This window comes from Carcharodon carcharias, chromosome 15, assembly GCF_017639515.1.
Source record: "Carcharodon carcharias isolate sCarCar2 chromosome 15, sCarCar2.pri, whole genome shotgun sequence".
Lineage (NCBI taxonomy): Eukaryota > Metazoa > Chordata > Chondrichthyes > Lamniformes > Lamnidae > Carcharodon > Carcharodon carcharias.
The window spans coordinates 56,302,848-56,317,566 of record NC_054481.1 but is presented as its reverse complement, the minus strand read 5'-3'; the positions used below and the strand labels follow the sequence as shown (position 1 = coordinate 56,317,566).

Sequence of the window (14,719 nt, the reverse complement as noted above, 5' to 3'; positions counted from 1 at the left end):
AAACTTTTATAGTATAATGGATTATTGGATCAAGAGCCTGAGTCTGTGCAGTCAGTTGTTTTGACAGCCAGGATGCATCCTGGTTGGTGTGCTCAGCTCTTGGCTGCACTCTCTCCCTCCCGCACAGGCACCGGCCCACTAAAGGACTACAGGAATTGCCCTCACATCAAAATGGTGGACGAAGCCAGGAGGAGCAGTCGTGGTTGCAGCAACAGTAAGGCCCAGGGCAGCTAGAGTGTTCAATATGGCAGAGAGGAAGCATGCCTCACCACTTTCACAGCTGTCCTGAACTCTTGCTCAGCATTAAAACCTCCAAACCCCTTGGGGGGGAAACAAATGAGAGTGAGAGTGAACGAGTATAAGAACCCTGAGATTGGGAGTGAGCTGGACACACAGACAGAGACAAAAACAAAAAATGCTGGAAAAACTCAGCAGGTCTGACAGCATCTGTGGAGAGAAAGACAGAGTTAATGTTTTGAGTCCTTATGACTCTTCAGAGCTCCAAAGAAGAGTCATACGACTCGAAACATTAACTCTGTCTTTCTCTCCACAGATGCTGTTAGACCTGCTGAGTATTTCTAGCATTTTTTGTTTTTGTTTCAGATTTCCAGCATCCGCAGTATTTTGCCTTACACACAGGCAGAGGCTGCATGCAGCCTCTTGCCCTCCCCGCTCATCTTCTTCCCTCCCCAAAAACCTATCCACTCACCGGTCCAGGAAAGGAGGAAAATCCAGACTGAAAGGCAACCCCTACTTTTGTATGAATTCCACCAAGGCTAGCTTGGAGTGTGTGCCACCAGAGGTGAACGCAAGGTTGGTGTTAGTTAAACCTAACTCCTTAGCTTGGCACCAGTCCCTTCACCCCCTACCTGTTGACCAGGACTTGGGGCTAAATCTGTCTCTCTAGCTCTGCTTCTTACATGTAAAGGCAAAAAAAACGTTTTATCACTTGGCTCAGCTGCTTGGCAATAGTTAATGCTTATTTTTATTCATTACCTTTTTTTTGAGTTGTCAATTTATTGCTTTGACATGGATTTTTAGCATGTTGTTTGTGTTTTCTTCCTGTCTTAACTTTTTATTTTGAAAGTCATGTTTGATGTTGTGCCAAACCAGATATCAGGCAGCTGCTGCTGGTTTCTTGTTGAAGATGAATGGTGCGGTGGGGGTTTATTTTTGCTGCAATAGAAACAGGACGTGCTGGAAATACTCAGCATGTCAGGCAGCACCTGTGCAGAGAGAAAGAGGTAAATGACCTTTAGTCAGAACTAGTGCAGAATGTGCACCTGCAGCGTTGACTCTGTTTCTCTCTCCACAAATGCTGCCTGGCATGCTGAGTATTACCAGCATTTTCTGTTCAAATTGCAGATTTCCAGCATCTGCAGTCCTTTGCTCTCTTATTATATTCTCCATGCTGGGTATTTGTAAACGTGTTTAGTTTAAGTTTAAAATGAGAAAATATTTATCACTCAATGCAAAGTGTAGTTTTTCTGTTAACAAAGCCTGCTTGTGTGGATAGAAGTAGCATATTACTGCAGGTGAATTGGTTGATGCTAATTTACTAATTGTTTTGCCATTTTTAAGCTTGGAAGTGAAATCAGGAGTCCTGCAGCAACTGAATATAACACTTCTAGTGCAAGATATTCTCATTTCTACATGGGATTGTTTTTTGCGATGCTTGTGAGGTTCAAGATTTTTTTATGTTGCTGTTGGATATTGCATAGGGCCAGGTTCAAAGAATTGGAGCGTAATGTGGATGACCAAATTGTGTGTAATTGTCTGACAAAGTACAATATATCATGTTGAAACCTGAACTTTCAGTGGGCTTTATAAATAGAGGCAAAGAGTACAAAAGTCAAGACGTTTTGCTAAACCTATATAAAACCATTCGACCCCACCGTGACTATGGTTCCCAATTCTGCGTACCCAAAGGATGTGAAAGGGAGGGTTAATGGGAAAGGATAAGAACCCAGAAACAGGAGATGCACCAGGGCCCATGATTTCTCTCCCTGGCCCTGAGTCAGAATGGGAATACTAATGGGGAAAGAATGAAAATAACAACAGGCAGCTGAAAGCTGACGATCACGCTTGTGGGCTTAAGAAGATGTTCTGCAAAATGAGCAGGCAGGGTTTGGTCTACACATTCTAGAGGAGACTTCATCATGAGCGTTGAATGCAGTGCACTGAATTGAAAAAGGTACAAGTAAATCACAGTTTTATCTGGCAAGAGTGTTTTGAGCCCAGGGTAGAGGGAAGGGAGGAGGGAAAATGGGCAGGTATTGCATCTCCTCCAATTTCATGGAAAGGTGCTGTGAAAAGGGGAGGGACTGTTGGGGTGATTGAGGAGTGGGGCCAAGGTATTGCCGAGCGATGGCCCCTTCATAATGCTGAAAGGGGAATTAGTGTTTGGTGGTGCCATAATGCTGGACATGATAGAAAATGAACTGTTGAATATGGGGGGTGGTGGTGTTGAACTTGAGGACAAGGAAAACCCTATCATTCTTCTTGGAGTGAGGGAAATGCTGAAAGAATTTTTGCAGAAAAGGAACATACTCATTGGAGGGCCCTATCAAGCACTGTGGGGGTGAATCTTTCATTGACCTAAAAGGAAGACATATTGGAAGCATTGGTATGGAAGGTGGCATTATCAGAACAGATGTGGTGGAGCCTGAGGAACTGGAAGAATGGAATATCGTTCTTCGGGTCAATGGGATGGAAGAAGCATAGTCTAGGTAGCTGTGAGTGTCACTGGGCTTAGTGAATATTGATAGCCTATCCTCAAATGGGGACAGAGAAGTTGAGAAAGGAAAAAGTTTGAGATAGATCATGTGAATGCAAAGGAAGGATTGAAATTGGAAGCAAAGTTGATGACATTTTCGAGTTCACAGCTAGAGCAGGAAACAGCACAGATACAGATATTGTTACGCTGGAAATGGAGTTAATGGAGGAGGTCCTCCTAGGATTGGATGCAAAGAAAGTTCCACATTCCACAGTAAGGCAGGTATAACTAGGATCCATTATTTATTTGTTCTCTAGCTTCCCCCACCCACCCATCCCCAACTGGAAGCCATCAGACCTTGGTGATTTGTCTACCTTTTAAATTTGAATAAATGCATGATCACAAAAGATAGGAGCAGGAGTAGACTATACGACCCATTGAGCCTGCTCTGCCATTCAATACAATCATGGCTGATCTTGGGCTTCAACACCACGTGCTTCTGCTCCTTATATCCCTTGACACCCTGAGAAACCAAAAATGTGTCTATCCCAGCCTTAAATATAGTCATTGATGGAGCATCCTCAGCCCTCTAAATTAGAGAATTCCAAAGATTTACAACTCTTTGAATGAAAGAGTTTCTCCTTGGGTCAATCCTAAATGATTGACCCAATATCCTGAGACTGTGGCCCTGTGTTCTAGATACCTCAGCCAGGGGAAACAGCCTTTGTGTCCACTATGTCAAGCCCCTTCAGAATCTTGTATTTGTGAATAAAACCAGCTGTTATTCTTCTAAGCTTCAGAGAATATAGGCCCAATTTACTCAGCCTTTCATCATTGGAGAACCCTCTCATCCCAGGGCCCAACTAGTGAACGTTCACTGTCCTGCCTCCAACCCAAGTCTGCCCTTACTTAGTTAAGGTGACCAAAACTGCACAGGTGTAGTCTTACCAAAGACCTGTACATTTGTAGCAAGACTTCTTTATTCCCGTACTCTAATCAGCTTGCAATAAAAGCCAACATGGAATTTGCCCTCCTAATTGCTTGCTGTACCTGCGTGCTTACTTTGAGTTTTTTATGTGAGCACATCTAAGCCTCTCTGAACATCAACATTTATAAATTTCACACCTATAAAAAATATTTTCCTTTTCCAATCTTACAACCAAAGTGGATAATTTCACACCATACTCCATCTGCCATCTTGTTGTCCACTCACTTAATCTATCTTTATCTCTTTGCAGCCTCTCTTTCCTCCCTACAACTCACATTTTCACCTAGCTTTGAATTGTCAGAAAACTTAGATACATGAGTCTCTGTCTCTTTGTTCATGTCATCAACATAGATCCTAAATAGCTGAGGCGGTAGCAATAATCCTTGCGGCACTCACCAGTCACGCATTTGAAAATGCCCTTTATGTCTACTCTTTGCTTCGTCTTCCACTCCCAACTCCATGAGCTCTTACATTGCAAATTGACCTGTTGTGTGGCACCTTATTGAATGTCTTTTGGAAATCCAGCTATAATAAAGTCCCATTAAACATTGCCCTGTTTTATGCTGTTGCTTTAATGTCGGTCAGTTACTGGGGCCTGAATTCCCGTTTAGCAGCGTGAGTTGTGTTTTCATTTTGCACTGGTCTCATATAGGGCTGCATGACCCAATTTGCACCATTTTGACGCTCGCTGACCCTGTCTCTTGCTGCCAACCCTCCAACTTGTGGCTTGTGCTACTTCCAGACCCACTTTCTCTCAGATCCTTTCTCTCGCCGAACCTCCAGCTCCGCGATTCTCCCATGGGGATAAGTGGTTAAGAGGCTGGTGGAGCGGCTTCGTCTTTAGTGTTCATTCAATCACAATTACTAAAACAAATTATCGCATTGCTGTTTGTGGGAACTTGCTGCACACAAATTGGTTGCCACATTTCCTATATTACAACGGTGCCTACTTGTCAAAAGTTATTTAATTGCCTGTAAAGTGTTTGGGTCATCCTGAGCTGTGTGTGTGAGAAAAATGCAAGTTTTTCTTTTTATCTATCTGAATAAAGTGAGTTGTAAGTTAGCACAAGTACAATCTGTTTCTTGACCCTGGGAGAACTGCATTATATAAATTAATTTTGTTAACAGTCGTTCATGGGATGTGGGCGTCACTGGTTAGGCCAGCCTTTGCGCCCATCCTTAATCGCCCTCGAGAAGGTGGTGAACTGCACTCACAGTGCTATTAGGAAGAGAGTTCCAGGATTTTGATCCAGCAACAGTGAAGGAACCGCAAAATAGTTCCAATTCAAGATGGTGTTTGTTTTGATGGGGAATTTGCAGATGGTGGTGTTCCCATGCATCTGCTTCCCCTGTCCTTCTAGATGGCAGAGGTCATGGGTTTGGAAGATGCTGTCGAAGGAGCCTTGGTGAGCTCTTGCAATGCATCCTTTAGATGCTACACACTACTGCCACTGTGCGTCAGTGGTGGAGGGAGTGAATGTTGAAGATGGTGGATGGAGTTGCCAATCCAGAGGAGCACTTTGTCCTGAATGGAGTCCAGTTTCTTGAACTTTGTTGGAGCTCCACTCATCCAGGCTGCACTCATCCAGGCAAGTGGAGAATGTTCCATCACACTCTCGACTTGTGCCTTGTGGATGATTGACAAACTTTGGGGAGTCTGGAAGTGAATTACTGCAGAATTCCTAGCTTCTGATATGCTCTTGTAGTGACGGTATTGATATGACTGGTCCAATTTAGTTTCTGGTCATTGATAACCATCCAGGATGTGGATAATAATTGTTGCTGATAATTAATTACACTGGCAATAATAATATTCAAAAAGGAAAATGGTCAAGGTTCCTCCTAAAGGTTTGTAATACCTGAGCAGTTCTCATCCTCAGCTTTTCATTCCAGCTGGGATGTGTAGAGTTTTAACATGAAAGACTAATAATTTGCCTTCGTATACCAAATGACAAAGTTCTTATCAAATTATTTCTTCCCACTTAATCTTTTTACAAGATGGTAATGTTATAGTATGACTGTTTCATTGGGAAAATCTTTTCTTTGTTTATTTATAATTGCCTATATGAGGGCTCTGTAGAAGATTTATCTACATTTTTATAAAATGTGCTTTGTCAGTCGTTGTAGTGGATCAATTTGAGATGTGGTACCACGGAGGACTGGAGCATGTCATTTAAGCCCAATTCTGTTTAATGCATAAATTAAAGTTTGAGATATGTGAGCATTGTTCACATGGGGCACATTTAATTTTCAGTGCCACTGAATATATTTTTAAACTCAATCCTGTTTATGTATTGAGTTAAGCTTTGAGATATGAGTATTTTAGATTAGTTGTTGTTAACTGCAACTTATATTAAACCCAATTTTTTTCACATCTGTACAGCTTTACAGGACTTTTTCCAGTGCCAGAAGAGTTCATCAGATGTAAACCTGCCTTTTCAACGCAGGAGAAAACAAATCTCCATTAGACTTTCATATTCAATGACTATAAACAACTCAAAAGACCCAACTTTTACACACATAGTTAGCTTTATATAGTTTTTCCTGAGGTGAGAAGTTTTGATTCTATTTAAAGTCTTTGGTGAAAGAAGAGCTAGAAACCTGGTATTTAAAGGAGTATTTTTGCAACAAAGATAAATGTTTTGCAGGTCTGTGCTCACTTAGATAAAGTTCCTCCTGAATAGCCACATAGTCAAGATGATTGTACTTTTAGCTTATGTAAATGAAGTACAACACTTGGCAATAAATATCATGCCAGCCAGCTTGTAATTGTTACAAGTTTTTGTTAATCCTGGATCACCAGGTAGAACTCACTAAATTCAATACCCGAAAATTCATTTTACCTATGGGGATGTTACTGGACAAGTCCGGGCATCTGAATTGCTAGTCTCGTAACATACTGAATTATACCTTACAGACAATGTCCCAGACTCCTCCATCACCATCCCAGAGATGGTGGTACAGTGGTATACAGTCAGGAGTGAATGCCCTGGGCATCCTCAGTGTTGACTCCAGGCCCCTTGAAGTCTCAAGACATCACTGTCAGGACACCAGGTTAAACCAGCAAGTAAAGCTCCTGCTGTTAAAATCTACCACCCTCCCTCAACTGGTAAATCAGTTCTTCTTTACGTTGAAAACCGCTTGAAGAGGCATAGAAGGTAGAAAAGGCATGTACTCTTGGGAGGGGACTTAAACATCCATTACAAAGTGTGGTGTGCTGGCACCACTACTGACCAAGCTGACCATGCCCTGATAGACTATCTACCAGACTTGGTCTGTGGTAGCTGGTGAGAGAACCAACAAGAGGCAAAAACCTACTTGACCTCTCCCCCATGAATGCATCTGTCCATCGCAGTGTTGACAGAAGTCACTGCAGCACAGTCCTGATGGAGACAAAGTCCCATTTTCAAACTGAGAGGATACCCTGCATTGTGTTGTGTAGCACTACTACCTTGCTAAAGGGGATAGATTCAGTGTGGACCTAGCAGCGTTGGGCACCCATGAGATGCTGTGGGCTATCAGCAGCAACAGGATTGTATTCGTTCACAATCTGTAACCTCATGGCTCAGCACTCTACCATTGCCATCAAGCCCAGGGATCAACCTGGTTCAGTGAGGACTGAGAGAAAGCATGTTATGAGCAGTACCAAATATGCCTAAAAATGAGGTTCTAACTTGGTGAAACTCCAACACAGGATAACATGCATGCTAAGTGCCAGAAGCAGCATGCTATTGACAAAGCTAAGAAATCCCACAACCATTAGATCAGAGCAAAACTCTGCAGTCCTGCTTCATGCAGCTGTGAATGATGGTGGACAGTTAAACAACTAATGGGAGGAGGCAGCTCTATAAACACCACCGTCCTCAATGATGGTGGAACCCAGCACATCAGTACAAATGACAAGGTTGAAGCATTTGTAACGATTTTAAGCCAGAAGTGCTGAGTGGCTAATCCATTTCAATCTTTCTCGGAGTTGTCCAGCATCATAGGTGCTGGTCTTCAGCCAATTTGGTTCACCCCATATGATATCAATAAATGGCTGAAGACACTGCATACAGCAAAGGCTATGGGCCCTTATCAACATCTTGGTTGTAGTACTGAAGAGTTGTGTTCTCGCGCAAGCCAAGTTGTTTGAGTACAGCTCCAGCAACAATGTGGACTTTTTTTTTCTCAAAGATATACTTTACTTATAAAATTTGTAAAAGCACATTCCAAGGAATTTCAAATTGGACATTACAGAAAGCGTGCTAAAATTCAACTTTTCTCCATACAGCATGTTGCACTCGGGTGCCACAATACAATTGCAATACATGTGATATTTACTATATGCATTCTATGTCACGCATTCAGCTCAAGGGGTTCTGTGCAGTTTCCAGCTCCACAGTATACTATGGCAGAAAGGCTTTAGATGGTAGCCTTTCCCCATTGTGCCGTTATGATGGCTGCTCCAAGCTTTTGTGCATCCCCCAGCATGTAGCCCTGCACCTTCGAATCTGGCAGTCTGCAACACTTGGGCACAGACAACTCTCCGCTGGAAGACCAACAAGAGTCGGATAGACCAATGAACATCTTTCACTGAGTTAATGATCCTTCAGCAGCAGTTGATGTTTGTCTTGGATGTGTATCCTGGAAACAGCCTGTAGAGTGTAGTCATGTGTCAGCTCTGGATGAACCTTGAGAAAAACCACTGCATCTGTTTCCACACCTCCTTTGCAAAGGCACATTCCAGAAGTAGGTGGATGATGTTATCTTCCCTGCTGCAGCTGCTTCCAGGGCAGCATGTGGTGACACTAAGGCTTAGGGTGTGCTTGAAAGAAACGTCTTGGTGCTTATTTGCAAGTTTTGGTGATGAAGCATTTTGCCAAATGACTTTAACAGTGTGCGAAGGGAACCATCCGAAAGAATCCACCATCTTTTCCCGCAGGGCCTCAAGGACATTACATGCAGACCACTGAGATAAAAACAAAAATAAAAACAAAAAACTGTGGATGCTGGAAATCCAAAACAAAAACAGAATTATCTGGAAAAACTCAGCAGGTTTGGCAGCATCGACGGAGAAGAAAAGATTTGACGTTTCGAGTCCTCATGACCCTTCAACAGAACCGAGTGGTTGTAGGGACAAGCAAGCAGTGATAGGAGCAGATAATCAAAAGATGTCACAGACAAAAGAACAAAAGAACACAGAGGCGTTGATGGTGGTGATATTATCTAAACGAATGTGCTAATTAAGAATGGATGGTAGGGCACTCAAGGTACAGCTCTAGTGGGGGTGGGGTGGAAAGGCTAGCAGGGCATAAAAGATTTAAAAACAAAAAAACTGTGGATGCTGGAAATCCAAAACAAAAACAGAATTACCTGGAAAAACTCAGCAGGTCTGGCAGCATCGGCGGAGAAGAAAAGAGTTGACGTTTCGAGTCCTCATGACCCTTCGACAGAACTTGAGTTCGAGTCGAAGAAAGAGTTGAAATATAAGCTGGTTTAAGGTGTGTGTGTGGGGGGCAGAGAGATAGAGAGAGAGAGAGAGAGAGAGAGGTGGTGGGGGGGTGGTGTGGTTGTAGGGACAAACAAGCAGTGATAGAAGCAGATCATCAAAAGATGTCAACGACAGTAGTACAATAGAACACATAGGTGTTAAAGTTAAAGTTGGTGATATTATCTAAACGAATGTGCTAATTAAGAATGGATGGTAGGGCACTCAAGGTATAGCTCTAGTGGGGGGTTTTTTTTTATTTTTATTTTTTTTTTAAATAATGGAAATAGGTGGGAAAAGGAAAATCTTTATAATTTATTGGGAAAAAAAAAGGAAGGGGGAAACAGAAAGGGGGTGGGGATGGGGGAGGGAGCTCACGACCTAAAGTTGTTGAATTCAATATTCAGTCCAGAAGGCTGTAAAGTCCCTAGTCGGAAGATGAGGTGTTGTTCCTCCAGTGTTTGCGTTGGGCTTCACTGGAACAATGCAGCAAGCCAAGGACAGACATGTGGGCAAGAGAGCAGGGTGGAGTGTTGAAATGGCAAGCGACAGGGAGGTTTGGGTCATTCTTGCGGACAGACCGCAGGTGTTCTGCAAAGCGGTGGCCCAGTTTACGTTTGGTCTCTCCAATGTAGAGGAGACCACATTGGGAGCAACGAATGCAGTAGACTAATTTGGGGGAAATGCAAGTGAAATGCTGCTTCACTTAAAAGGAGTGTTTGGGTCCTTGGACGGTGAGGAGAGAGGAAGTGAAGGGGCAGGTGTTGCATCTTTTGCGTGGGCATGGGGTGGTGCCATAGGAGGGGGTTGAGGAGTAGGGGGTGATGGAGGAGTGGACCAGGGTGTCCCGGAGGGAGCGATCCCGACGGAATGCCGATAAGGGGGGGTGAAGGGAAGATGTGTTTGGTGGTGGCATCATGCTGGAGGATCATCCTCCGCCATTTCCGCCAACTCCAGCATGATGCCACCACCAAACACATCTTCCCTTCACCCCCCTTATCGGCATTCCATAGGGATCGCTCCCTCCGGGACACCCTGGTCCACTCCTCCATCACCCCCTACTCCTCAACCCCCTCCTATGGCACCACCCCATGCCCACGCAAAAGATGCAACACCTGCCCCTTCACTTCCTCTCTCCTCACTGTCCAAGGACCCAAACACTCCTTTCAAGTGAAGCAGCATTTCACTTGCATTTCCCCCAACTTAGTCTACTGCATTCGTTGCTCCCAGTGTGGTCTCCTCTACATTGGAGAGACCAAACGTAAACTGGGCGACCGCTTTGCAGAACACCTGCGGTCTGTCCGCAAGAATGACCCAAACCTCCCTGTCGCTTGCCATTTTAACACTCCACCCTGCTCTCTTGCCCACATGTCTGTCCTTGGCTTGCTGCATTGTTCCAGTGAAGCCCAACGCAAACACTGGAGGAACAACACCTCATCTTCCAACTAGGGACTTTACAGCCTTCCGGACTGAATATTGAATTCAACAACTTTAGGTCGTAAGCTCCCTCCCCCATCCCCACCCCCTTTCTGTTTCCCCCTTCCTTTTTTTTTTCCCAATAAATTATAAAGATTTTCCTTTTCCCACCTATTTCCATTATTTTAAAAAAAAATAAAAAATAAAAATAAAAAAAAACCCCCACTAGAGCTATACCTTGAGTGCCCTACCATCCATTCTTAATTAGCACATTCGTTTAGATAATATCACCAACTTTAACTTTAACACCTATGTGTTCTATTGTACTATTGTCGTTGACATCTTTTGATGATCTGCTTCTATCACTGCTTGTTTGTCCCTACAACCACACCCACCCCCACCTCTCTCTCTCTCTCTCTCTCTATCTCTCTGCCCCCCATAAAAGATTTATCCATTTATCCAAGATGGTTCCATCCCCACCCCCTTTGTTTCTTCCCCCTTCCTTTTGTTTTTTCCAATAATTCATATAGATTTTTCTTTTCCCACCTATTTCCATTATTTTTAAATCTTTTATGCCCTGCTAGCCTTTCCACCCCACCCCCACTAGAGCTGTACCTTGAGTGCCCTACCATCCATTCTTAATTAGCACATTCGTTTAGATAATGTCACTACCTTCAAAACCTCTGTGTTCTTTTGTCTGTGACATCTTTTGATTATCTGCTCCTATCACTGCTTGCTTGTCCCTACAACCACACCCCCCCCCCATCTTAAACCAGCTTATATTTCACCCCTTTCCTAAGATTCACTCAGTTCTGTTGAAGGGTTATGACGACTCGAAACATCAACTCTTTTCTTCTCCGCCAATGCTGCCAGACCTGCTGAGTTTTTCCAGGTAATTCTGTTTTTGTTTTGGATTTCCAGCATCCACAGTTTTTTGTTTTTATATTTTTTTTATATTTTTAACACTATTCTAGTCTAACCAAATTGATAGACTATTCTAGTCTAACCAAATCTAGTCTTGCCAAATTGAATCCCCCACCATCTGGGAGATGGGAACTACCATTGTCCAAAAACTTAACAAGGCCAGGCATATTAGTACTGTGGCTATAACAGAAGATCAGCGCAGGGAATTCTGCAGTGATTAACTCGTCTCCTAACTCTTGAAGCCTGTCCATCATCTACAAGGCAGAAATCAGTGCAGTGCCAACATCTGAAGAAGCTCGACACCATCCAGGACACAGCATCCTGCTTGATCGGCAGCCCATCCACCACCTTAAAGGTTCACTCCTTCCACCATCAGTGTGCAGTGGTAGCAGTGTGTACCATCTACAATGTGAACTGTAGCAACACGCCAAGGTTCCTTCGACAGCACCTTCCAAACACACGAGCTGTACCACCTAGAAGGACAGGGGCAGCAGATGCATGGGAACACCACCACCTGCAAGTTCCCCTCCAAATTATGCACCATCCTTACTTGGAACTAAATTGCTTTTCCTTCACTGTCAACTGGGTCAAAATCCTAGAATTCCCTTCCGAATGGCACAGAGGGTGTAACAACACTAGATGGACTGCGAGGGCTCAAGAAGGGAGCTCACTCAACCATACCAAAGACATTTAAGAATGGGCAACAAATGCTGTCCTTGCTAATGATATCCAAGCCCTATGAATGCATTTTTTAAAAAAAGCATCCTGTCTTTCTTCAGAGAAGTCACAAACGTTTTTCCATGGTGTTGATGATTTTTTTCTCCAAGATTTCTAGTTTGTTTTTCAAGCATTTTTGTTGAACTGCAAGTGCTGATGACACTGAGACATTGGCTTACCTTGATTGCTAATTTTGGTGTTAATATCCGAACTAATGTGTGTACAGATTGATGTTCACATAGCTATCGGCTTCATCTGCATATGTTATTTCAGCTCCTTAACCACACTGGGCTCTCAAACGCCTCCAAGGTAGTTCTACTCCAGTCAATAATCTGTTTTATTTAAAATTAAAGTATATAGCTCTTTTTCAACTTGCACACAACCACATTTAGGCCATTCTAAATGAGGGAAAGCCCAAGGAAACTGGATGACTGGTTGAGGAAATATTTCATGTTGCTGAAAGCATGGGTTTCTGCATGACATTGACAAACCAGCTAAGCAAATGCCTTAGAAACTCCCATATCTCTCCAGTACCCAAGCGAGAAATATGTTTTATTTTTCCTTTACTAGTTTTTAAAACTTTGTTGGCTTCTTCTGTGAATTAATTGTATTTCAGAAAAAAGGGACATTTTGTCAATGCTTTTCGCCTTGCACTCATCAGGACAATTTGCAAGAATACAACGTAAGGGAAAACAAGAAATTCATACTGTATGAGACGAGAGTGCTGATAGGTGGCAAGTGGACTCTGGTTTTTAGAGGCGTTGCCATGGAGAATGCATCAGTTGATGGTGACTGGCAATTAACTGCCAAACATTTTTTTGAAATTTAAACCAGGTAGCTTGACCCTGATTAGACAAGGCATTGCCCTGAGGAATGAACCAGTGAATGGCTGTCACTTATTTTCTTTAGCTGAAACAAGAACAATGTATGTACACGTTCTTTCTGTCTGCAAAGAACAAAGCCCTGTGTATTAACATATGTAGCTTCCAGTGCATGCAAGTGCGCCACGCTGTGAGCCCGATTGACTTGATAAATTGGTTGTCAGCGTAATTCTTAACACACTGAGGATTATTTAACAAATGTTGTCCAATCACGGAATCATATCTAATGTTGGACACTGTGCTTTGAGATTTGCAAACATGGGCTAGTTGGGTACAGTCTGTACCTCGTCCATTGAGACCTATGGAAGGGGCATGCTATTTGATACAATCTGCCAATTTTTGTGATGTATAGCTACATATCTAACTGGCATTGAAATTCAAATACCACATTACTCATTTGTGGGATATGCAGAATGTGCTTTTGGCTTGATGGCAGCATCCTGTTAGTGGCAAATACCACTTGTGTTGCTACTGCATAGTAGCAGCGTGAAACAGCTAGCTTTACTTGTTGCTCAAATTTTTGCGATACCTTGCTCTTCCAGGGTAATCGGAGGTAGACTGGGCACTTTGGCACTTTTCAGGACTGAAAGTGATGGCCTTAGGCCCGTTCATGAGTTTTGTGTGATATACAGCAAGAAATGATCTGATCAGGGTAGCCATTATCCTGTAGGAAGCCTTTGATGCGCCCTATTTTAGCATCAAGTTTGCATGGTAAGCAAATGGCCTGGCTCCTATTTACAAGTTTGCCGCTAAGTCTAACCTTATAGCGCGTGGAACTATTAAAACCCCAATGTGTATGTTGACCAGTGAAGGCAGGCTTCCGGTGGACCGTGGTAGAGAACCCTCTGGCAAATTTCTCAACTAGCAATCTAACTAGGAAGGGGAGTTTGTTTGACAACTCCATTTCAAAGGTGAATTTGAGTGCAGGATGGAGCCCATTAAGACATGTAAGGAAATTAATACAGGCAGCTGCGGATTTCAATATAGCAAACGTATCATCCACATATCAAAAATATGCAATGGGTTGGGGAGGTTAGGTGTCATTCCATTGAAGACACGTTTCTCATGGAACCCAACAAAGATGTTAGCGAATGCTGGGCCTAGGGGGGTCCCATGGCAACACCATCTATTTGGGCACACATGGTATTGTTAAAATTGAACGCAGCTGCGTGAGTTGCCGAGTTCATGAGTTCAATGAATATCGATTCATGCAATGATGGTGGGTCCAGATTGCCTTGATATAGTGCTGCAGCGCGAATATTGATGGCTTCCTTAATTAGAACATTGGTGAACAGACTGGCAATGTCAAATGAGCCTTTGGACACAGTATTGCTATCAATATGCAAGCCCTGTATGGCTTTTGCAAATGTGAAGGAACCTTTCACTGTGTATGTGGAAAATTGGTGCATTCTCCATGGCAACGCATCTACCAGTCACTATTACTTGCCACTCTCTTCTCACAAAGTATAAATTTGTTGTTTTCCCTTGCATTCTTGTGAATTGTCCTGATAAGTGCAAGACTAAAAGCGTCGACAAAAGGTCTCTTTTTTTCAGCAATATTGTACTCAAGTTCGATACGGCCAAATAGCTATATATAATTATGCTTC

General features: G+C 43.1%; 1 protein-coding gene across 2 annotated transcripts in view; it reads left to right on the top strand.

Moving 5' to 3' along the window:
• Positions 1-14,719, top strand: part of mad1l1 (mitotic arrest deficient 1 like 1) — a 996,118-nt gene that overhangs the window by 222,767 nt on the left and 758,632 nt on the right. The window lies entirely within an intron of this gene.